The sequence below is a fragment of the Rhinopithecus roxellana genome, chromosome 16 (genome assembly GCF_007565055.1).
Source record: "Rhinopithecus roxellana isolate Shanxi Qingling chromosome 16, ASM756505v1, whole genome shotgun sequence".
In the NCBI taxonomy this organism is placed as follows: Eukaryota; Metazoa; Chordata; class Mammalia; order Primates; family Cercopithecidae; genus Rhinopithecus; species Rhinopithecus roxellana.
The window spans coordinates 57,399,041-57,422,227 of record NC_044564.1 but is presented as its reverse complement, the minus strand read 5'-3'; the positions used below and the strand labels follow the sequence as shown (position 1 = coordinate 57,422,227).

Genomic DNA, 23,187 nt, shown 5'->3' with positions numbered 1-23,187 from the left:
ATAAGTTTTCTGGCTTCTACCTTGAGAAGGTAGTACACAGAATGTAGAAAATTACTAAAATGAAGGAGAATCTTTGACATTGTGTGGCCACTGAAGGAGAATATCCACTACAGGAAGAAAGAAGGAAAACAAATAGTAACCAGGGTTCTATACCCTTAACTGGCAGACATGGTTAAGCCTTCAGCTTAGTAGGACTGCAACACAAGCTGCTGCAGATCTGGAAGATGAGATGCTGCAGGATTCTTGTTGACCTCACTAAACTTCTTGACTCTCTGTTTCCTTGTTAAGACAGTTGGGCACTCCTCAGGATCTGTGGATACTTCAGGGGCTCACAATTGCAGTCTAGTCTTTGAGAAAGTAATAGTTTCTTTGAAATTATTTATTTTGTTCCTATAAAATGACTGTCCTATTGTTTGAAATTCATGTTTTTAGCTAAAAGCTTTGGTCTACTGATAAAATTACTTCCAAAAGAGGGTAAATATTCTGTGGCTGTCATTTATACCCAAATGTAGATGACTTAAAGATCCTTTCCTGCAAGCTTGCCCCTTTCCTTTAAGATGGATGTTCTGTTACTTGCAACTGAAAGCATTAAAACTGATTGAGTACCACTTTTAAACCATCAATAACTCAAAAATACATCATCTTAAAATAAGGACAAGTGGTAGACTGGGGGCTGTGCCATGCCATCCTGTTCAACTACCAGGAACAGGTTCCCCAACCTGTTGTAAGACCTCAGCTGTCATCCCTCTTTGGGAAGTTCTTTGAATATAAAGATCTACCTCAACCAAAGTCACACTCCCTTCCCTGGATGCAGCCAACACAGAATGACTGGTCAGCGTGAGCACATAAAGGCTGGGCTACCTATCCCCTACTCAGGACAACTCTCAATGACCATGCCAGCATGAGAGTTTTTCATGTAGTCAGCTGGTGCCTTTGTTGTGATTACATCACAGCTCATCTTCTCCATCTGTCCAATTCTGCCTCCTTCCCTTCCACAATTGTGGATTCCAAGGGCACCCCCTAATATACTTCCTCATACCAATCTTCATTGCAGTCTGCTTCCTGGTAAGCCTCACCTATGGTAAGTGGTATTTATTAGTTACGATCAAGTTCAGATGCAGGTGATCAACAACCAACACAATAATGGTTCAGGTAGCACAGAAATTTATTCCCCCCAAATCAAAGTCCATATCAGAGATCTAAAGGTAGTATGGTGCATCATGGTTTGGTGCAGAGATCAAGTTCTCTCAATCTTCTTGCTCCATTCTGTAGAGATTTGACTTCATGGTCCAAGATGGATCACGTTCAGTATCCACATTCTGTACAACAAGATGGAGGAAGAAACAAGAAGAAACAAAGAGCACACTTGTGCTGTTTCTAAAAGACTCTCCCATGAGTTGAAGGCCCAAGGGAAAAACTTGTGTTTCTGTTAAAACTTCAGCAGGCATTTACTATGTCTTCAATTGTTTTCGTTTTCTTCACCTTATGATAGTCAGGCCATACTTGGACCTGCTTTGACATCCTCATTGAACTCATGCTTACTAGAGTGGCTCCCCTCAGTTCCCACTCATTCTGCCTGAGCCAAACTCCTATTTCCTATACTTGCCCACCATTTGCTTGGCCCCGGGGTTATGCCTAGCACTTAAATTCACCACCAACGTCCCTGATACCATACATCAGAAACAAAATGTGACCTATAGCAAACCTAATGATTATAAATTGCTCTTTTCTGATCCTCCCATTTTATTGATTCCCACTCCCCAAAGGACTTTAACCAAATTGCTGATTCATCAGCAATTTATTTTTTTCCATAAAGTCACCCAGCCGCCAAAACTTTCAATTTGGCCATTTAAAATCATTTGAAATAATGGCTTTACATTTTTGGAATTTATTTATTTATATATTTCTATTTTATTTGTGCAAAAGTGCTTTCAAAGCAGGGATTGCTCTCACTGGTTTAGGACATATCTTGACTCCCTAACCTTTTCACTGGAAGTTGACAGAGATGATATTTAAAATGTATAACAAGTAAGAACATAGGGACAGACCACTGAGGATGGATGGAATCACAGGTAAACTGTGGGGCTGTTCCAGTATACATTAGCAGCATCTTGGTCCTGGCAGTGACCATCTGATGAACATTGTGGTGTTCTGTAGTAGCAGGAGGCAGTATGATGTGATATGGTAAAGCATGCAAGATCAAATCCCAACTTTACCCTTTACTAACTGCAGGGCCTCAAGAAGCTTTGCCTGAGCCTCAGTTTCCTTATCTGTAAAATAAAAACAATAAAGTCCTACCTTCAGAGCCTTTATTGTGAGCATTAGAGAAGATAATTCATGTGAAGGATCTGGCATAATATCTGACACATTGCAAAAAAGTCCAAGCTCCTTTTATTTTCTTAGTTAGCAGATATGCTTATTTTCTTGAGCTCTTTGGCAAAATTTTTGTAAACGATATTTATCAAGCAGAATGTCCAATGTTACTTTTCATAATTTCCTTTTGAGTTCAGTTCCTGGTCATCTGATAAACAAAGATAAGTTTTAGTTGCTCTGGATGTTTGGTAAACTAAATTTAATGTTTGGTTATGAAGACTACGCTAGCCTTCTTTGGATATAATTGTTGCCTCTTTCCCTAAGGTACTTAAGTTTTTATTTTGATAGCATAGTAGTTAAAAACACAAGCTTTGAAAGCTAAGTAGGTTTGTAGCCCATCTCTCCCAGTTCCTAGCTATGAAGATTTGGGCCAGTTGCTCCACCCAGCCTAATTTCTCTCATCTGTCACATAGGTATAATACAATGCTGCTGCCTTGTAGATTCAACAATATATTTTAGAACATCTAAAACAGTGCCTAGCAGAAAGAAGAACCACTCAGTCAGCATTTGCTACTCTTATTCTGTTGTTAACTATCTCTACTTCTTATCTGAAGTAGAGGCAGTATCAATCATAAACTTAAACTATGAAGAAACCACTAAAGGAGTTTTCATTAATCTTTTCATAATACAGGGTTCTGATTGTTTAAAGGTCTTTAGTTTCTATACATAAAATACTTGCATTTATTTACAGCAGTTGTATAAATAAGGATTCAGAAATACTTATACTACACTTAGATGTGTAGAGAACATGTACAGTAAATTTTTTTTGGTGTATAATGAATCAGATTTCTTTCATGTGCTCCCATTTGTCAGGCATTGTGGGCAAGGGAAACCACTAACTGTTAGGCCACTCCAATAAACTTAATCTACTGAAATAATTTAAATACCCTCTTTAGATAAGCACTAAATCTCTTTTAGTAGTTTAATCTCTCAAACTTTCACCACCTTCCTCCGGAGCCTCTCTTTTTTGTCATCTGGGTTCATAGAACAAGGACAATAGCTGGGTGTTCAATGACAGCAGAGGTGACATGAAGTCCTCAAATCCTTGTGATGGAACCTGGACCACTGCTTTTCTTTGCCATTGAGTGGCTATTCCACAGTGCTGCCTGGTGAGTGCTCAAGGGTGACTGGTCCCATCCCTGTGCCTTCTTCTAGCCAGTGCTGCTGAAGTGCAGTGGGGTACGTCATGGTGGTTTCATCTCTCAGCTTCATCAGAACCAGGTTATGCTCTTTCAGACGGCTCAGCCTTGCCTTGGCTTTCAACTGATGCTGAAGACTCTTCTAAGACACTGCCTTTTCCCTATCCAGCCCTGACCTATAATGCCTATCTAAGCTGTGCCACTTTCACCATAGCAGACCCCATAGCAGGCCCACCTTCCTCATGCCCCTTCAGCAATATACAGGGACTTTTCATCTTTGCCACCTAGAAACCAAGGACAACTCAGGAAAACTGAACTCAGGCCCATAGTCTGTGCAAGCAGTCTGTGCCACAGAGATCTCTGCTGTGGCTGCTCCCAGTTGGTATAGAAGTTCCCTCTGGAGCCCCAAATGTGAATCAAGGCAATGCCCCTCAACATGGATGCTCCCATTCTGGTCAAAGCTCAGAGAGCGGGGCCTAGGCCACTTGATCCTCCACCTTCATCTCTCTTCAATCTGTTTGCCTTCTCCCCCACAATCCCCTGGAACCAGAAGGGGCAACTTTCACGCTTTCCACTTCATCTAAGTCACATCCTCTCCTTCCAGACTCCAACCTCATGGTGGAATCTTAATGGTAGACAAGGTATGGGAGAAAAAAAATCAGCTTGCCAATTAGATGATTTTTAAATGACTGCATTACTAATTGGCTTATAGGTATTTTTGGTTTAAATAAAGCTATATTGCATTACCATTAATAAATGGTTTCTTTTATACAAGAGGGTAAAGTACTACTCTTGTATTGATAGAGACTAAGTTGCAATTCCTACTTGTCCCTGTAAAACTAAAAATAGAACGGTCTTCCTTAGTTATCCTGCTAAAAGTAAAAAATGAGTGGTTTTCTGAATGCTACAAAGAGTCAACTTAAAGGCATTTTTTTCTCTCATGGTTAGAGCAGATATGGAGGCATTCATGGATAAAAAAACATTTCTATCTGACCTTTTTGAAAATACTAAATTCCATGGACATGCATTTATAACAACCTGGAAAGTTCTTTTGTCAGTGAACATGAAATAGATTTCTCAAAATAAATATCTTCAAGTGGATCATAGTTAATAAAAATAAACTAATTAAGTCTCTTCTTTTTAAAAACCATGAAGAATTTACAAGGATAGTAGGAAAGACCAGCTTTCTTCCTGACGCTTTTGCCTAAAAATGCTGAAAAAAGAGTCTCCTGTCTTCCCTAACACCTGGTTTTTGCTGACTCTCACCAATTCCCTTACTCTACACTCACCTATTCCCAAACAAAGGTCCAGGAGACTTAAAGTTTCATAAAAACTAAGTTTTAGATCTGATAGAAAAAAATGTTACAGAGGTTCCAAGATGGCCGAATAGGAACAGCTCCAGTCTACAGCTTCCAGCATGAGCAATGCAGAAGACGGGTGATTTCTGCATTTCCAACTGAGGTACTGGGTTCATCCCACTGGGGCCTGTCAGTCAGTGGGTGCAGCCCACGGAACAGGGCGGGGCATCACCTCACCTGGGCGGCACAAGGGGTTGGAGAATTCCCTTTCCTAGCCAAAGGAAGCTGCCACAGACATACCTGGAAAATCGGGACACTCCCACCCTAATACTGTGCTTTTCCAACGGTCTTAGCAAGCAGCACATCAGGAGATTATATCCCACACCTGGCTTGGAGGGTCCCACCCCCACAGAGCCTCGCTCGCTGCTAGCACAGCAGTCTAAGATCAAACTGCAAGACAGCAGAGAGGCTGGGGGAGGGGCGTCTGCCATTGCTGAGGCTTGAGGAGGTAAGCAAACCTCTGGGAAGCGCAGACTGGGTGGAGCCCACCGCAGCTCGAGGAGTCCTGCCTGCCTCTGTAGACTCCACCTCTGGGGGCAGGGCATAGCTGAACAAAAGGCAGCAGAAACTTCTGCAGATTTAAACATCTCTGTCTGACAGCTTTGAAAAGAGTAGTGGTTCTCCCAGCATGGAGTTTGAGATCTGAGAACAGACAGACTGCCTCCTCAAGTGGGTCCCTGACCCCCGAGTAGCCTAACTGGGAGACACCTCCCAATAGGGGCCAGCTAACACCTCATACGGCTGGGTACCCTCTGAGATGAAGCTTCCAGAGGAAGGATCAGGCAGAAACATTTACCGTTCTATGATATTTGCTGTTCTGCAGCCTCCGCTGGTGATACCCAGACAAAAAGGATCTGGAGTGGGCCTCCAGCAAACTCCAACAGACCTGCAGCTGAGGGTCCTGACTGTTAGAAGGAAAACTAACAAAAAGAGGTAATACCATTCAGTACATAGGCATGGACAAGGACTTCATGTCTAAAACACCAAAAGCAATGGCAACAAAAGCCAAAATTGACAAATGGGATCTAATTAAACTAAAGAGCTTCTGCACAGCAAAAGAAACTACCATCAGAGTGAACAGGCAACCTACAGAATGGGAGAACATTTTTACAATCTATCCATCTGACAAAGGGCTAATATCCAGAACCTACAAAGAACTCAAACAAATTTACAAGAAAAAAGCAAACAATCCCATCAAAAAGTTGGCAAAGGATATGAACAGACACTTCTCAAAAGAAGACATTTATGCAGCCAACAAACACATGAAAAAATGCTCATCATCACCCTCCATCAGAGAAATGCAAATCAAAACCACAATGAGATACCATCTCACACCAGTTAGAATGGCAATCATTAAAAAATCAGGAAACAGGCCGGGCGCGGTGGCTCAAGCCTGTAATCCCAGCACTTTGGGAGGCCGAGACGGGCGGATCATGAGGTCAGGAGATCGAGACCATCCTGGCTAATACGGTGAAACCCCCGTCTCTACTAAAAAAAAAAAAATACAAAAAACTAGCCGGGCGACGAGGTGGGCGCCTGTAGTCCCAGCTACTCGGGAGGCTGAGACAGGAGAATGGCGTGAACCCGGGAGGCGGAGCTTGCAGTGAGCTGAGATCCGGCCACTGCACTCCAGCCTGGGCGGCAGAGCAAGACTCCGTCTCAAAAAAAAAAAAAAAAAAAAAAAAATCAGGAAACAACAGGTGCTGGAGAGGATGTGGAGAAATAGGAACACTTTTACACTGTTGGTGGGACTGTAAACTAGTTCAACCATTGTGGAAAACAGTGTGGCGATTCCTCAAGAATCTAGAACTAGAAATACCATTTGACCCAGCCATCCCATTACTGGGTATATACCCAAAGGATTATAAATCATACTGTTGTAAAGACACATGCACACTTATGTTTATTGCAGCACTATTCACAATAGCAAAGACTTGGAACTGACTCAAATGACCATCAATGATAGGCTGGATCAAGAAAATGTGGCACGTATACACCATGGAATGCTATGCAGCTGTAAAAAAGGATGAGTTCATGTCCTTTGTAGGGACCTGGATGAAGCTGGAAGCCATCATACTGAGCAAACTATCGCAAGGACAGAAAACCAAACACCACACGTTCTCACTCATAGGTGGGAATTGAACCATGAGAACACTTGGACACAGGGTGGGGAACATCACACATTGGGGCCTGTTGTGGGGTGGGGGGAAGGGGGAGGGATAGCATTAGGAGATATATCTAATGTAAATGATGAATTAATGGGTGCAGCACACCAACATGGCACATGTATACATATGTAACAAACCTGCACGTTGTGCACATGTACCCTAGAACTTTAAGTATAATAAAAAAAAAAAAGAAAAAAGTTACAAAACCTTTTTCTCAAAAAAAAAAAAAAAAAAAAGTCTAATCTAAATGGGGATTGAGTACCACAACTCAGTATCACACCTTTCTGAAGTTTATCCATTTTCTGTAACTTACAACTTCTTCTGTATCAGTGTACATCCTTCCTTCCCTTCCAGTAATTCTGTAGCTTGGTATATACTCACTGATCACCAAAAATTCAGCCCTTTAACATTGTGTTATTTTATTGGTATATACTTACTGATCACCAAAAATTCAGTCGTTTAACATTATGTTATTTTATGGATATGTTAATTATTTTAATGAAAAACTTCAAATGTATTAAAAAAATAGATTGTATAAGGAACTCCCAATTACCTACCTCCCTACTTTAACAATTATCACATAATCATCTTATTTTGACTATACCACTACCCATTTCTCCATCACCACCTTCTCCCCCAGATTGTTTTGAAGTAAGTTGTCTTATCTGTAAGTGTATGTTGCTTTTGCCAGCATAACCAGCTCCATTTTATGTTTGTTCCTTGGGTTCTTTGTGCAGTTTTCATCATTTGATTATCAGTTCCCATTCAGGAGTTGGTCTTCTACTTTTGAACTTGCCGTGTGCATCTCATCATGATTGTGCCTTGCTGGAATTCAGTACATGTGAAGTATGATGTCCACACCCAGAATGGAGCCAAGGGGAAAAATAAAACTCTGACAACACGGGTGAGAGAAATGATACCACGGTCACCCACCTGTGTATTGAAGAAAATCTTTAATCTTGTGTAGAATGAATGTTTACGTAATTGCTTGGCTAACAGCTCCTCAAAATCTTGAGGGGTATATAATGTTTGTATTATACACTACTTTAAAATAGGAAAACCCATTACCAACCACATCTTATATACTAGACCAAAATGTCTTAGTTAATGGATTTGCATTTTATCTGCTAGGAATTTGTAACTGCCACTTAAGACTAAGACTAAAGTTTCTGTGACCACATCACCACTTTGTTTCTCAATCTTCTCGGAGGTAACAGATTCTTGTTCAACCTGCTGACTTACTCTTTCTTACCCTTAAAGCAATACCACCACCCTGTGGCAAAATTTAAAATGTTTCTTCACACTGGCAAATACAACTTCAATCTTACAACGTTAAGATGCCAAGTGACTCTAGGGGACTGATGAAGTTTTGAGCCTCTTCTCAGATTAATGTTTTTAAATGTATAAAATACAATACATGGAATTACAAAGGAAATCAATTATATGAAAATACTGTTGTGGTCAGGTGTCCATGGACTCTAGTTAGGAAGCCATAATAGGAGGCTGGGAACATGACAGTTTGGTTCCTTCAGAAGCAACTCCTCCCTATTATTCTTATAATTAAGGATAATTATTCTAGTTGAGTTTGCAGGTAGGCTTTCAGGAATTACATAATGGTTTTGGCTCCATCTCTATAAATATTTATATGGTTTATAAGAAAGGAAAGGTTGTTGGAGACAGAAGGGGGGTTTATACAATAGAATCCATCTACATAGTGAAAACATGTTGGGTTTTGTATCTAGGTTCTTTAAATTATTGAAGTTTAGATATTCTTGCCAAAAAGGAAGGATAGATTCCAGAATTCTCCTGAAAGGGTAGTCTCGGGGCATAAGGGCTTATCCTGAATGCTTTTATGAGGCTTACAAAGTAAGGCAAACTGGACAATTAATGTTTTTCAGCCTGTACATTAATTAACATTAATTAATGTAATTAATGTTATTCAACCCTGCTCAGTAAATTCTGCTCCAGATGCCTCAGAATTAAGTTCCCGCCTAGGGCCAATGAAATAGGTCTAAGTGCCACTAGAGGGCACTGTGAGGACTCTGTTGCTAGTTAGGTGAGGAGAGCTATTGGATGGCTGCCCCCTGGAATGCGGACTCAAGGATGAGGCAGGGGTGCAGGAAGGAAGACAGTTAACATTGCAGATCTTAGGTTATAAGTAAATAGTAGTAATAAAGGCTTACCAAATATTTCAGACTCCCCCATCTACTGAGTACATGGTAGGGTTGTACTTCTTAATCCTCCTGTAATGGGTGGGACCATATGATTGGCCCTGGCCAACAGCCAATAAGTTGTCAGCAGGGATGGTATGTATCTCTTTTCTCCTCCTTCTCCTTCTCCTTCTTCTTCTCCTCTTTCTTCTTCTTTCTTAAACTTTGTAGAGACAGGGTCTCACTATGTTTCTAAGGCTGATCTTGAACTCGTGGCCTCAAGCAATCCTCCTCCTTAGGCCTTCCAGAATACTGGGATTACAGATATGTATCTGTTCTTCACCAAGCATTGAGTTGTTGGTGCCAGACCCTCCAGAGTTCTCTTTCCCCTTGATATAGGTACTAACAATATTCAAGATGGTAGCTACTCTGTCAGCCTGGGTCCCTGAGTAACTACAATGGGCAGAGTCCCCCTGCTGATCCACAGTAGACAAGTAACGTGATTGAAAAATAAATCTCATCTAAAACCACAGGCATTCGGGGATTAATGCTTACTGCAGCAGAGCATACACAACTTTGACTATCACAGCTAGGTACTCAACCAAGTATCTGCATATTCGATCCTCTCAATATATTTATTTTTTCCTTTTTTCAGATGAGAAAATTGAGACTTAGAAACTGTAAGGATTTACCCAAGGTCATGGAGCAAGGTAAGTCCTTTGACCTTATATCATGCTTCTTAATTACTGTGTTATACTATATACCAAGACCAGTTAGAATCTGTGTCACATGTTCCCAATAAAGAAAGGAGAAATTCATGGAACCACAAACACAAGAGGAGGGATCACTTAAGCTAGCTTCGAGCCTATGGATCTTGAGCCACCCTCAATATTTAGCAGATAAGAGTGCTACCAATCTCTCCACTAACTTGAACTGGATTCATCTTTCTCCACAAACTCTACCCTGGTTTTGCAAATCTTCCACCCAGATCCCTTGCCTCCAGTTCCTGACTCCTCCAGTCATCTCACTTCTCACACTGCCTTCCACATCACCTTTTAAGTCATCATCTTAGCTCCCAGCAGGACCACCTAGGGAGCTTTTCAAGTACACATGCATAATTCACGTAGGGCCTGAGTAAGTATTTTTTTTCGTATGTGGCTACAATGGAAGACCCTAATATGAAAGACTCTGATTTTCATGCTTCTATACTATCAGGTCCCAGTTAACTTTTTCTCACTTATTGTCCACACAGTGCTCCACAGGTCACTTACAATAGAGATTATTATCCCTTGAATAAAACATTAAGAATATATTTATGTCCCCAGGCCTCTGCTCCAGTTGTTCCCTTTCCCTGAAATTTCTTCCTCATCCTCAATAGTAAAAATTCTACCATCACTCAAATGTTTCCACCTTCATGTAGTCTCCCCCTGCTGCCCCAAATCACAATTCAGACTTGATTCCTTGGGCTCTTCCAGTATTCAGCTTCTATCTGTACCAGAGTTTTAATAATTCTGTCTTTATTACATTTATTTATACATGTCTGTCTTCCCCACTAACCTGTCAGCTCCTGAAGGGAGGGGGCCCAGTGTTTTGTTTTTGTTTTTGTTTTTTGCCCAGTGTTTTGTGTGTGTGTGTGTGTGTGTGTTGGGTGGCGGGGGTGGGGGGGGGCAGGGATTGGATTTATTTTTAATAAGAAAGGCTGAATTGAGAGCTTACTTTTTTTTCCTAAAATTTAATAACAGTACTAGTAAAACCCTACCCTCCTCAGCTGACCTTATTTCAAGTATAAGAGTACAAAGCTTCTAGGTAAGCTGCTTTCATGACGTAAGAGCATGACTGATAGCACCAAACTTGTTTAAATTCACTGAGAGCCAGGAGAGGTCACATAGCAGAGGCATCTCGTCTGAGCATGTTTTCAGACTCCAAGTATTTCCAGTGTTATTTTATCTTGGGATTCCACAAACTACCTCCCACAATGCTTAATATCTAGCAAATACTCATTATACTTTAAAATGCAACTTACTTTGATGAATTTACATATTTATTCATTTATTCCACAAATATGTATTGGAGTGCTGACACTGAGTTCTTACTTTGTGAGAGGCACCAGAGACACAGACAAAACGTCAGCCTTCATTAAGTCTACATTCTAGTGGAGGAGGCAAACAATAAACAGGTTGAGTACGTTATGTATGTAGTATGTTAGAAGATAAGTGATAAGGAGAAACATAAAGCAGAGATGGTAGATGAGCATCAGTTTGAGTGATTTGTGTGCACATTAAAGTTTGAGAAGCTGGCCGGGCGCGGTGGCTCAAGCCTGTAATCCCAGCACTTTGGGAGGCCGAGACGGGCGGATCATGAGGTCAGGAGATCGAGACCATCCTGGCTAACATGGTGAAACCCCGTCTCTACTAAAAAAATACAAAAAAAAACTAGCTGGGCGAGGTGGTGGGCGCCTGTAGTCCCAGCTACTCGGGAGGCTGAGGCAGGAGAATGGCGTAAACCCGGGAGGCGGAGCTTGCAGTGAGCTGAGATCCGGCCACTGCACTCCAGCCCTGGTGACAGAGCGAGACTCCGTCTCAAAAACAAAAAAAAACAAAAAAAAAAAGTTTGAGAAGCTGTACTCTACATGGAGCCATCTTTACAGGGATTCTTTACAGATAATGAATACAGATACATTCCAAATCCCAAAACAACTATTTTGGGAAGCAAAGAGATACCAGGTCAGTTTCTTGAAAATTCAGAGCCAAATGCTGACAGGACACCAGTATAAACTCACAATGGAATCACAGAACTTCCTAAGAACTTTTCCTCATATTTTTTAGACAGGTATGTATATACATATGTGTGCTTAATTGATGTGATTAGAAAAAAGGAACTAACGTTGTTGTTGTTGTTGTTGTTGTTGTTGTTGTTGTTTAGTGCTTTGCTATGGTTTAGATGTGGTTTGTTCCCTCCAAGGCACAAGTTGAAATTTGGTTCCTAAAGTAATGGTGTTAAAAGATGGTAGGGTCCATAAGAGGTGTTTATGTCACAGGGGTTCAACTCTCATGAAGGGATTAATGCCATTCTCACAAGAGTCAGTTAGTTCTCATGGGAGGGAACCTCATTATCACAAGAGTGGGTTATTATAAAAGTGAGTTCAGCTTTCTTGTTTCATTCTTGCTTCTTTTCTTGCCATGCAATCCCTTGTTTTTCCACCATGTTAAGAAGCACCATAAGGCCCTCAACAGATTCAGGTCTTCAATCTTGGACTTACCAGCCTCCAGAACCATAAGCCAAAATACTTCTCTTCTCTTCTCTTCTCTTCTCTTCTCTTCTATTCTCTTCTTCTTCTTCTTCCTCTTCCTCCTCCTTCTCCTTCTCCTCCTCCTCCTTCTCCTCCTCCTCCTCCTCCTCCTCTTTCTTCCTCTTTCTTCTTCTTCTTCCTTTTTATTAACTTAAGGGGCACATGTGCAGTTTTTTCATATAGGTAACCTCATGTCATGGGGGTTTGTTGTACAGATTATTTTGTCACCCAGGTATTAAGCCTAGTACCCATTAGTTATTTTTTCTGATCCTCTCCCTTCTCCCACACTCCACTCTCCAATAGGCCCCAGCATGTGTTATTTCCCTCTATGTGTGCATGTGTTCTCAATATTTAGCGCCCACTTATAAGTGAGAATATGCAATATTTGGTTTTCTGCTCCTGTATTAGTTTGCTAAGGATAATGGCCTCTAGCTCCATCCATGATCCTGCAAAGGATATGATCTCATTCTTTTTTATGGCTGCTTAGTATTCCATGGTATATATATACCACATTTTCTTTATCTGAGTCTATTACTGATGGACATTTAGATTGATTCCATGTATTCACTATTGTGAATAGTGGTGCAGTGAACATACACGTGCATGTGTCTCTATGATAGAATGATTTATATTCCTCTGGGTATATGCCCAGTAATGGGATTCCTGGGTTGAACAGTAGTTCTGTTTTTAGAAATTTGAGGAATCACCCCCTGCTTTCCACAATGGTTGAACTAATTTACCCTCCCACCAATAGTGTATAAGTATTCCTTTTTCTCCTTGCCAGCATCCATTATTTTTTGACTTTTTAATTATAACCATTCTGACTGCAAACCTCTTTTCTTTATAGATTATCCAGTCTCAGGTATTCTGTTATAGCAACCAAAAACAGACTAAGACATGCCTGTTGGCCAGGCGCAGTGGCTCACGCCTGTAATCCCAGCATTTTGGGAGGCTGAGGCGGGCAGATCATGAGGTCAGGAGATCGAGAGCATCCTGGCTAATATGGCGAAACCCCGTCTCTACTGAAAATACAAAAAAATTAGCCAGGCATGGGGGCAGGTGCCTGTAGTCCCAGCTACTCAGGAGGCTGAGGCAGGAGAATGGCGTGAACCTGGGAGTTGGAGGTTGCAGTGAGCCAAGATTACACCACTGCACTCCAGCCTGGCCAACAGACCAAGACTCTGTCTCAAAAAAAAAAAAAAAGAGGCCAGGCGCGGTGGCTCAAGCTTGTAATCCCAGCACTTTGGGAGGCCGAGACGGGCGGATCACGAGGTCAGGAGATCGAGACCATCCTGGCTAACACGGTGAAACCCCGTCTCTACTAAAAAAAAATACAAAAAACTAGCCGGGCGAGGTGGCAGGCGCCTGTAGTCCCGGCTATTCAGGAGGCTGAGGCAGGAGAATGGCGTAAACCCGGGAGGCGGAGCTTGCAGTGAGCCGAGATCTGGCCACTGCACTCCAGCCTGGGTGACAGAGCAAGACTCCGTCTCAAAAAAAAAAAAAAATAAAAATAAAAATAAAGAAAAAAAAAAAGACATGCCTGTTTTATGGCATTGTGTTACTATAACAGGAATAAACCTTAGTCTAGAAACAAGGATAAATCAGAAAGATTACAGTTCCATTTAATCAAATTAAATTCATTTTGACACCAAAAATATATGTATTACATTTTTTAGAATTGAGGGGTCACATTCTGTTGCCCAGGCTGGAATGCAGTAGTGCAGTCACAGCTCACTGCAACCTCAAATTCCTGGGCTCAAGTGATCCTTCTGCATCAACCTCCCATGTAGCTAGAATTACAGGCATGTGCCACCATGCCCAGTTATTTTTTAAGAAACCTTTTTTGTAGAGACAGAGTCTTAGTATGTTGTTCAGGCTGGTCTCAAACTCCTGGCTTCAAGTGATCCTCCCACCTCAGCCTCCCCAAGTGCTGGGATTACAGGTGTGAGCCACCACACTCAGCCTGTATTACTTTTTTAATCAGGAGAAAAAAAAACTGTTTAAGTCTCTATGTCCCATATTGCTTAGTCATTATTGAGCCCCTTTCCCTGTATCAGACACCACAGGAAACATGTATCAGCCCCACTTCACATCCTCTAAGCCTCAGCTCAGAATCCAGCTGTGACAAAAAGGTCCCTGAAGGCTTCCACCTCTTTGCACTGACAATATCTCACCTCAGACTTAACCTTTGTTTTTCTCACTTCCTGCTTCAGGGCTTCTCTGACTCCTTGCTACGTGTGCCCATAGGTGCCTACTCAGCACTTACCAGACACACAAACCGAGAGGTTTTTGCCCCAACCCTGTAGGGGGCAGGAGCAGATGAAGGAATGCTTCTCTTGCTTGTTCCTTGACCCTTCAAGTAAACAATTTTTGAGGCTGTAGCTGTAACCAACTAAATAATGCAACCTCATGTTAACTTTCCTTTACTTTCTGTCTCATACTCTTGTTCCATTGGATTAATTCCTAAGTAAATTACCTGCATCCAAGCCCTTACCTCAAACTGTGACTTCAAGGTAATATCCAACTGAGTAACACAAAAGTTCCCATGAGTCTTAGCAAGAGAAAAATAAATAGAAAACCCTCTCCAGGCTTTGATCCACTTAAGCCACCACTGAGATGTTCATTACCCAAGCCCACTAGTCTCCTAGAAGTATGTAGTTAACATACCACTTCCTTTTGGGCACCGTAATATTTTCCAGGGCTGGGAGCCTCAGTATTACCATCCAGTCTCACCTATATACCCCACACCTGTGGAAATCTACACACCAGAACAGTAGCTCCCGATTCTCATGGAACATCTTTCATCTTTTTCATCAAGTTAGCAGAAATATCCATTCTGTTTCTACATCTTTCCATGCAAGGACTCCCACCTTCTCATCCTCCTTGCCACCCTCCCTGCCTAATACAATCTCCTTGATGAATTGAAGCTTTCACAAAACACAAGAGAAGTCTTTGTCTTTGAACAACTGCTTTTCTCCTACTAGATAATCCCCAAGGAAAAGGTACATAATGGATCTTCTTGGAAATGGGAAAGAGAAAAAAAGAAAAAGAAAAAAAAAAAAACCCATATGAATTAATATCACAAAAAGGGTTCCTTAGCTGGGTGCATGTCTCTGTCTCCACAGAGATCATTTAGGACCTATTCTACAGTAACTTGGAGCTTCAGAGCCAGCAAAAGCCCCACTTGGCTCTTTCTAGCACAGCGTGCACCTGTGGCCTAAAACAGAGTCTGCGCTGGAAGGTGATACCTGATCCCACTGCTGCTGGGGTGGGAGGTTTCAGCTAGCCATAGTGCTTGCATCTGTTTATTTTTATTTTTTATTTTTTTTGAGGCGGAGTCTCGCTCTGTCGCCCAGGCTGGAGTGCAGTGGCTGGATCTCAGCTCACTGCAAGCTCCGCCTCCCGGGTTTACGCCATTCTCCTGCCTCAGCCTCCCAAGCAGCTGGGACTACAAGCGCTCGCCGCCACGCCCGGCTAATTTTTTTGTATTTTTAGTAGAGACAGGGTTTCACCGTGTTAGCCAGGATGGTCTCGATCTCCTGACCTTGTGATCCGCCCGTCTCGGCCTCCCAAAGTGCTGGGATTACAGGCTTGAGCCACCGTGCCCGGCCGCATCTGTTTATTAAAAGCTGTTCTAGTCCGGGCACGGTGGCTCATGCCTGTAATCCCAACACTTTGGGAGGTCAAGGCGGGTGGATCACGAGGTCAGGAGATGGAGACCATCCTAACATGGTGAAACCTCGTCTCTACTAAAAGTACAAAAAAAAAGTTAGCCAGGCGTGGTGGCAGGTACCTGTAGTCCCAGCTACTTGGGAGGCTGAGGTGCACACTGCGCTAGAAGGAGCCAGGTGGGACTTTTGCTGGCTCTGAAGCTTCAAGTTACTGTAGAATAGGTCTTAAATGATCTCTGTGGAGACAGAGACATGCACCCATCTCAGGAATCCTTACGAGACCATCATTTCACATTGTGCATGTTTTACACAAGTACTGGAAAAAATACATTTCTGTCATAAAAAATTCAAACCATATAGAAGTATAGACAGTAAAAGTGAAAGTCCTTTCTCCTAATCTCAAAGATACTCTTCTTCTAGAAATAAAGCACTCTCTTCCCTAGGAGGGATACATTTTCCTACACATGTGTTATACACACTACAGGTTTTGTTTTTTATAAAATGGAATCAAACCAATGATATACCTTTTTCACTTTAGAGTATGAATTGGTGGATTGTCACCACTGTAAATACCTGGTTTCTAATCTCAACTGGATAAAGATTGAAAATTCTTTTCTTTTCTGTTCTTATATTTATCTTTGTTCATTTCCCTCACCTCTCACCCCACCATTCCCATGGCTTCTTCTAAACCGTTGACTCTTTCCTCAAACTCTTGCCCTCTCACTTATAGACAACATCCTCCCTAAGAAATAGCAACCATGGCCAGGTGTGGTGGCTCCTGACTATAAATCTCAGCACTTTGGGAGGCCAAGGCAGGAGGGTTGCTTGAACCCAGGAGTTTAAGACCAGCCTAGGCAACATGGCAAGCTATTGCCCTCTCACTTATAGACAACATCCTCTCTAAGAAATAGCAACAAGAAATAAAAATAAATAAATAAATTAGCCAGACATGGTGGTGCACACCTGTGGTGCCAGCTCCTCAGGACAATGAGGCAGGAGGATCACTTGAGCCCGGGAAGTCAAGGCTGCAAGTGAGCTGAGATCACACCACTGCACTTCAGCCTGGGTGACAGAGTGAGACCCTATCTCTAAATCAATAAATAATAAAGACATAGAGATTATTAGTTTTTTTTTTAGTTGAAGTCTCACTCTTGTCCCCCAGGCTGAAATACAATGGCGTGATCTCAGCTCACTGCAAAGTCCGCCTCCCAGGTTCAAGCGATTCTCCTGCCTCAGCCTCCTGAGTAGCTGGGATTACAGATGCCTGCCACCACGCCTGGCTAATTTTTGTATTTTTAGTAGAGACAGGGTTTCACCATGTTGGCCAGGCTGGTCTCGAACTCCTGACCTCAGGTGATCTGCCCTCCTCGGCCTAATCATTATTTTTAAAAAATTCCTTCAATTACTGCCTACCTACTACTTCAACTGCAGACTTACCTCACATGCATCTCATCCAGGCTCTCTCCCTTTTCAGTAAAAGCGTGTCCATTTTTTCCTTCATGTTCTATCCTTTCCATTTGTTCTTTGCATCCCATTCCCACACCAGGGACAGCTTGAGAGCCAGAAAGGCTAAGTTCCAGTCTTGTTCTGCCACTTTCTAATTGTATGACTTCAGACAAGTTAACTTCTTTGAGAGTAGGAAATGTTCTGACCTACAGTCAATGAATCACTTGTGATGATGCTAATCAAAAAGGTCTTTTATTATTCTCAAAGAGTTAAGTAGGTGTTAACCCTACCCAGTGCTGGAGCTAATTTAGTGAGAGGTGGGGAGTATATGAGAAGGAGAATATTCACTGGTCCAGCCATTATGACATATCTTTCTATCACATTTTCTTTATTTTTAACAATACATCATTTTCTCCATTAAAAAAAAATTGGTAAAGATCGAGTAAATGCCACAAGCTTAGAATGTTGCACTAAATTGTTTTTTTTTTTTTTTTTTTTTTGAGACAGAGTCCCGCTCTGTCGCCCAGGCTGGAGTGCAGTGGCTGGATCTCAGCTCACTGCAAGCTCCGCCTCCCGGGTTTACGCCATTCTCCTGCCTCAGCCTCCCGAGTAGCTGGGACTACAGGCACCCACCACCTCGCCCAGCTAGTTTTTTTTTTTTTTTGTATTTTTTAGTAGAGATGGGGTTTCACCGGGTTAGCCAGGATGGTCTCGATCTCCTGACCTTGTGATCCGCCTGTCTTGGCCTCCCAAAGTGCTGGGATTACAGGCTTGAGCCACCGCGCCCGGCCTGCACTAAATTGTTACGTAAATCAAATCAACATCTTTAAAACAAATCAGAGCTCTAAGAAACTTTATAGGAAAACAAAAAGAAACCAATGAACATAAAGCCATATTTTTATACAAAGTATATACAGTGTGTACATACTATGTATCTTCTTTTTTCCATATAAATATTTCAGCATGTCTTAAAGTATGGTGGGTGTTTTTCCAAGATGGCAGATTGGAGGCATCGTTAGCATGCCTCTCCCAGTTGGAAAGACAAAGTAGTGTGTAGAGATTCACACTGTGAACTTTATTTCAAGAAGCAACACAGGAACAGGAAAACTGATGGAAACCAGACCCTTTGAAAGAAGCAGCAGGCTGCAGCCTACACCATGAGCCAGGTGTAAACCTGAAAATCCCCAGAGTGTGAGCGGGGAGAAGCTGCCTCTGGGATATACATTTCCATCGGAGAACCTGGCAATCCAGGCCACGAGGGAAGCTTTTTAACCCTACCCAGTGCTAGAGCTAATGTAGTGAACGGTGGGGAGTATATGAGAAAAAGTAGCGTTGGGACATGCTGTGTGTGCACTCCCAGTCTCCAGTAGGGACAGAGGGAAGCCATTCTTGATCCTGCCTCACAGGGTACTTTACTTTAGAAGTCAGCCAGCTAATTCAGGCAGCAGTCACAGGATGGGAGAAGCTCCCAATGGAGATTAAGCAGGAGCTGAGTGCCCCTGCTTCTTGGGCAGACCAGGAGGAGTGTGGCCTGAGAGCCTCAATATCTGTCTCCATGGGGAAGGCTTATGGTCTGCGGCAGTTTTGAATTTTGAGCATAGGCTGCCTGGAACCCAGTGAGCTGCTGCTAGTGGAACATTCCAGGTGTGAGACCTGCCTTGCCAAATGCATGGAAACTGGGTGGGGCTTACTGCCACCTGCTGCTCCCCACTCCCCTTGTAGACTCTTCTGTGCAGCAGAAACCACTGTACTCCCCCATGGAACATTACTCCAGCAGCCAGAGAACTGCCCTCCGATCCCCACTGGGGCCACTGCTTGTGTCTGCACACCGAGAACCAGAACACAGACTTGCCTGACCCAGCCCCTACCTGGCTTTGCCCATCCACCCATGCTGGTCACATAACACAAAGGACAGAAACTTTTGGGAGCCCTATGGCCCTGCTCGTTGCCTGAGATATCAGAGTACTTCTCCTGGGTAACGGAAGGCAAGCACAAATGAAGGTCACATTTCAGGAAATACTTGAATGAAGGAAGAGAGGTGGCTTGGCACATGAGCACAGAGTTTAGGAAGTGTTGTGATGAAAGGATCAAAGCTGGAGGTCAGCTGATACAGCCACTACAGAATCTTCAGGCAGAAGAACACAGTGCTCAGGAAGGCAAAAACTTGTGTATGACCTCAGCTATCACAATTGCTTGCATCACCTTAACTAACCAGAAGGTCCTAAGTCTGTCCATGTGACCAGTTCATTACTATTACAGCTGGCATTTGAGAAAGCCAACACACCAAGGCTATTTATAACCAAGGAATCTCACAGAGTCTGTATCACTCCCCAGCCACCTCTATCTGATCTGGTGCTGGTACCCAGTGCTGGGAGACTTGAGAACAGGTCACATCATTGGATCCCTTGCAGACATTCCCCAGCACCGGCCTGGAGGATGGCAGCCCAACTGGGCAGCTGGACACAGAGGAGCAGCAGCATTCACAATAATCTGGCCTTCAGAGACTCCTACTCCTGGGGAAAGGGGGGTACACCACATCAAGGGAGCACTCCCATGGGACAAAAGAATCCAGGTGGCAAGCTGTGAGTCCCAGGACTTTCTTCTTGTGTGAAGTTTGTTTCAGCAGAAGTACAGATGCAGTGCTGAACCCAGTGGGGGAAAGTCTGTGACTCTGCCCCAGCAGGCAGCCCTGGTGCTCATGAAGGGTCTTGGAGAAGGGGATTTCTTCTTCCCTTCACCCACCACTGCAGACACAGCTGGGACTTCTCCCATAGGAGCTCAGCATGGGTGGAAACAGTAGACAGCCTTTTGGGAACAATTTAGGGTGACTGCATCCCCACAGAATGAGTACCCTCCAGGCTCAGACTTGCATGAGGGGTAGAGGCCACCATCCCTCTCTACATGGAATATCAACATTCCTGCAAATGAAAAGAGGTGACTGTCTGATCTGAATAGCCAGAACACTGGGTCAGGAGTGTGACTGGAAGGTGGATAACTTTTCTGCTGGACTGGCAGGGAAGCTGAGGTGGCTCCCACTTTTCCTCCTGACAAGACATCAGTGTGTTTCACTGAGAGCTCCCCCAGTGACTTCTGTCAAGGCTGGGACCTCTGCCCACCATTGGGTATTGAATTTACCCAACTGCTTTAGCCACAGCCAGTGTTTAACCATGGACACCTGCTCTACTGGCCTGAAGCCTGAACTGTTCAACCCAGTAAATAAAATACTGGGGGAAAAATAAATGAAAAGTGCACACCACTGGGGAGTGAGATAAGCTTCAAGAGGCCTCTGCCATTCCAACAAGAGACAGTGAATCCGTTCACACACCATGCATATTGCTACTACACCCAGCATCTGAGAAAGCCATCCTAAAAAGACTCTGCATAACTAAGAAACTCGTAAAGAATGTTTAACCCTGAAAGCATTCATAGCTGAATTAGGTTATTAAAAAAAAAAAAAAACTGTAATCATTAAAGTCACATCCTCAAGGGAGAAAAAAAAATTAAAAAATAAATACCGTTGAATAAAAAATAAATTCAAAAATAATTAGAAGAAATAGTATACTCAAATGAGAAGGAACCAGAAAAATAAATCTGGCAATATGACAAAACAGAGTTCTGTAATATCCCCAGAAGATCACACTAGCTATCCAGTAATGGATCCAAACCAAGATGAAATCCAGGCCGGGCCTGTAATCCTAACACTCTGGGAGGCCAAGGCAAGCAGTTTACTTGAGGTCAGGATTTCAAGACCAGCCTGAACAACATGGTGAAACCCCGTCTGTACTAAAAATACAAAAATTAGCTGGGCATGGTGGTGGACGCCTTTAATCCCAGCTACTTGGAAGGCTGAGGCAGGAGAATTGCTTGAACCTGGGAGGCGGAGATTGCAGCGAGCCAAAATCCTGCTACTGCACTCCAGCCTAGGCAACAGAGTGAGACTCCATCTCAAAAAAAAAAAAAAAAAAAAAAAAAAAGAAAGAAAAAAGAAATCTGAAATACCAGATAAAGAATTCAAAAATTTGATTAATAAGTTACTCAAGAAGATACAAGAGAAATGTGAAAATCAACATAAATAAAATTTAAAAACATTCAGGATATGGATGAAAAATTTTCTAAACAGATATATGTATTTTAAAGAAAAACCAACCAGAACTTTTGGAAATGAAAGACACATTTAGGGGATTACAAAATGCAGAGGAAAGTTTTTTTTTTTTTTTTCTTTTGTAGGTTACCTGATGCTTTTGTATCACTGCTCTTAGAAGTTTTCATTCATGATGACTTTAGACAGCCTGATGACTGTATGCATTGCTGATGTCCTTTTTGCAATGAATCTCCAAGGAATTCTTTGAGCTTCTTGTATTTGGATGTCTAAATCTTTAGCAAGGCCAGGGAAGTTTTCCTCAACTATTCCCTCAAATAAATTTTCCAGACTTTTGGCTTTTCCTTTCAGACTAACAGCAGACTTCTCAGCAGAAACCTTACTAGCCAGAAGGGATTGGGGTCCTATCTTTAGCCTCTTTAAACAGAATAGCTGTTAGTCAACAATTTTCAATCTAGCAAAACTAAGTGTCATAAAAGAAAAAGAAGTTGTCTTTTTCAGACAAGCAAATGCTGAGGGAGCTTGTCACTACCAGACTAGCCCTACAAGAAATGCTAAAAGGAGTTCTAAATCTTGAAATAAAAGGTCAATGTGCACCAGAATAGAACTTTTCAAAGCAGAAAAGTCACAGGGCCTATAAAACAATAACACAGTGAGGAAACTAAAGTATCTAGGTAACAATCAACATGATGACTGGAATAGTCATTATTAACATTGAATTCAAATGTTCTAAATGCTCCACTTAAAAGCTACAGATTGGCAGAATGGATTTAAAAAATCACAAATCAAATATCTGCTGTCTTCAAGAGACTCACCTAACGCATAAGGATTCATATAGACTCAAGGTAAAGGGGTGAAAAAAGATATTCCATGCAAATGGAAACCAAAAGCAAGCAGGAGTAGCTATTATTTTATAATGACCACAGAAGGTCATTATATAATAATAATGTAATCGATCCAACAAAAAGTTATTACAGTCCTAAATATATATGTACCTAACTCTTGAGCTCCCAGATTCATAAAACAATTACTATTAGACCTAAGAAAAGAGCTCAACAGCAATATTATAATCGTAGGGGACTTCAACACTCCACTGACAGCACTGGATAGATCATTGAGGCAGAAAATAAAAAATAAACACTAGAAATAAAGTTCACTCTAAAACAAATGGGCCTAACAGATATTTATGGAACATTCTACACAGGAACTACAGAATATACATTCTTCTCATCAGCACATGGAACATTCTCCAAGATAGGCCATATGATAGGCCACAAAACAATAAACTTTTTAAAATTGGAATTATATCAGGTATCTTCTCAGACCACAGTGGAATAAAATTAGAAATCAACTCCAAAAGGAACCCTCAAAACTATACAAATACATGGAAATAAACCTTCTCCTGAATGATGTCTGGGTTAACAATTAAATCAAGATGGGAATTTTAAAATTCTTCAAATGAATGACAGTAGTGACATGAGTTATCAAAACCTC

At 42.1% G+C, this 23,187-nt stretch overlaps 1 long non-coding RNA gene across 1 annotated transcript; it reads right to left on the bottom strand.

The window, feature by feature from the left end:
• Positions 1-1,785: 1,785 nt before the first annotated feature.
• On the bottom strand, positions 1,786-17,732 carry LOC104663761. Its single transcript, XR_748172.1, has 2 exons — positions 17,586-17,732; positions 1,786-2,131 (listed from the first exon to the last, which is right to left on the bottom strand). It is a non-coding gene; the product is annotated as an uncharacterized LOC104663761 (long non-coding RNA).
• Positions 17,733-23,187: the final 5,455 nt, after the last annotated feature.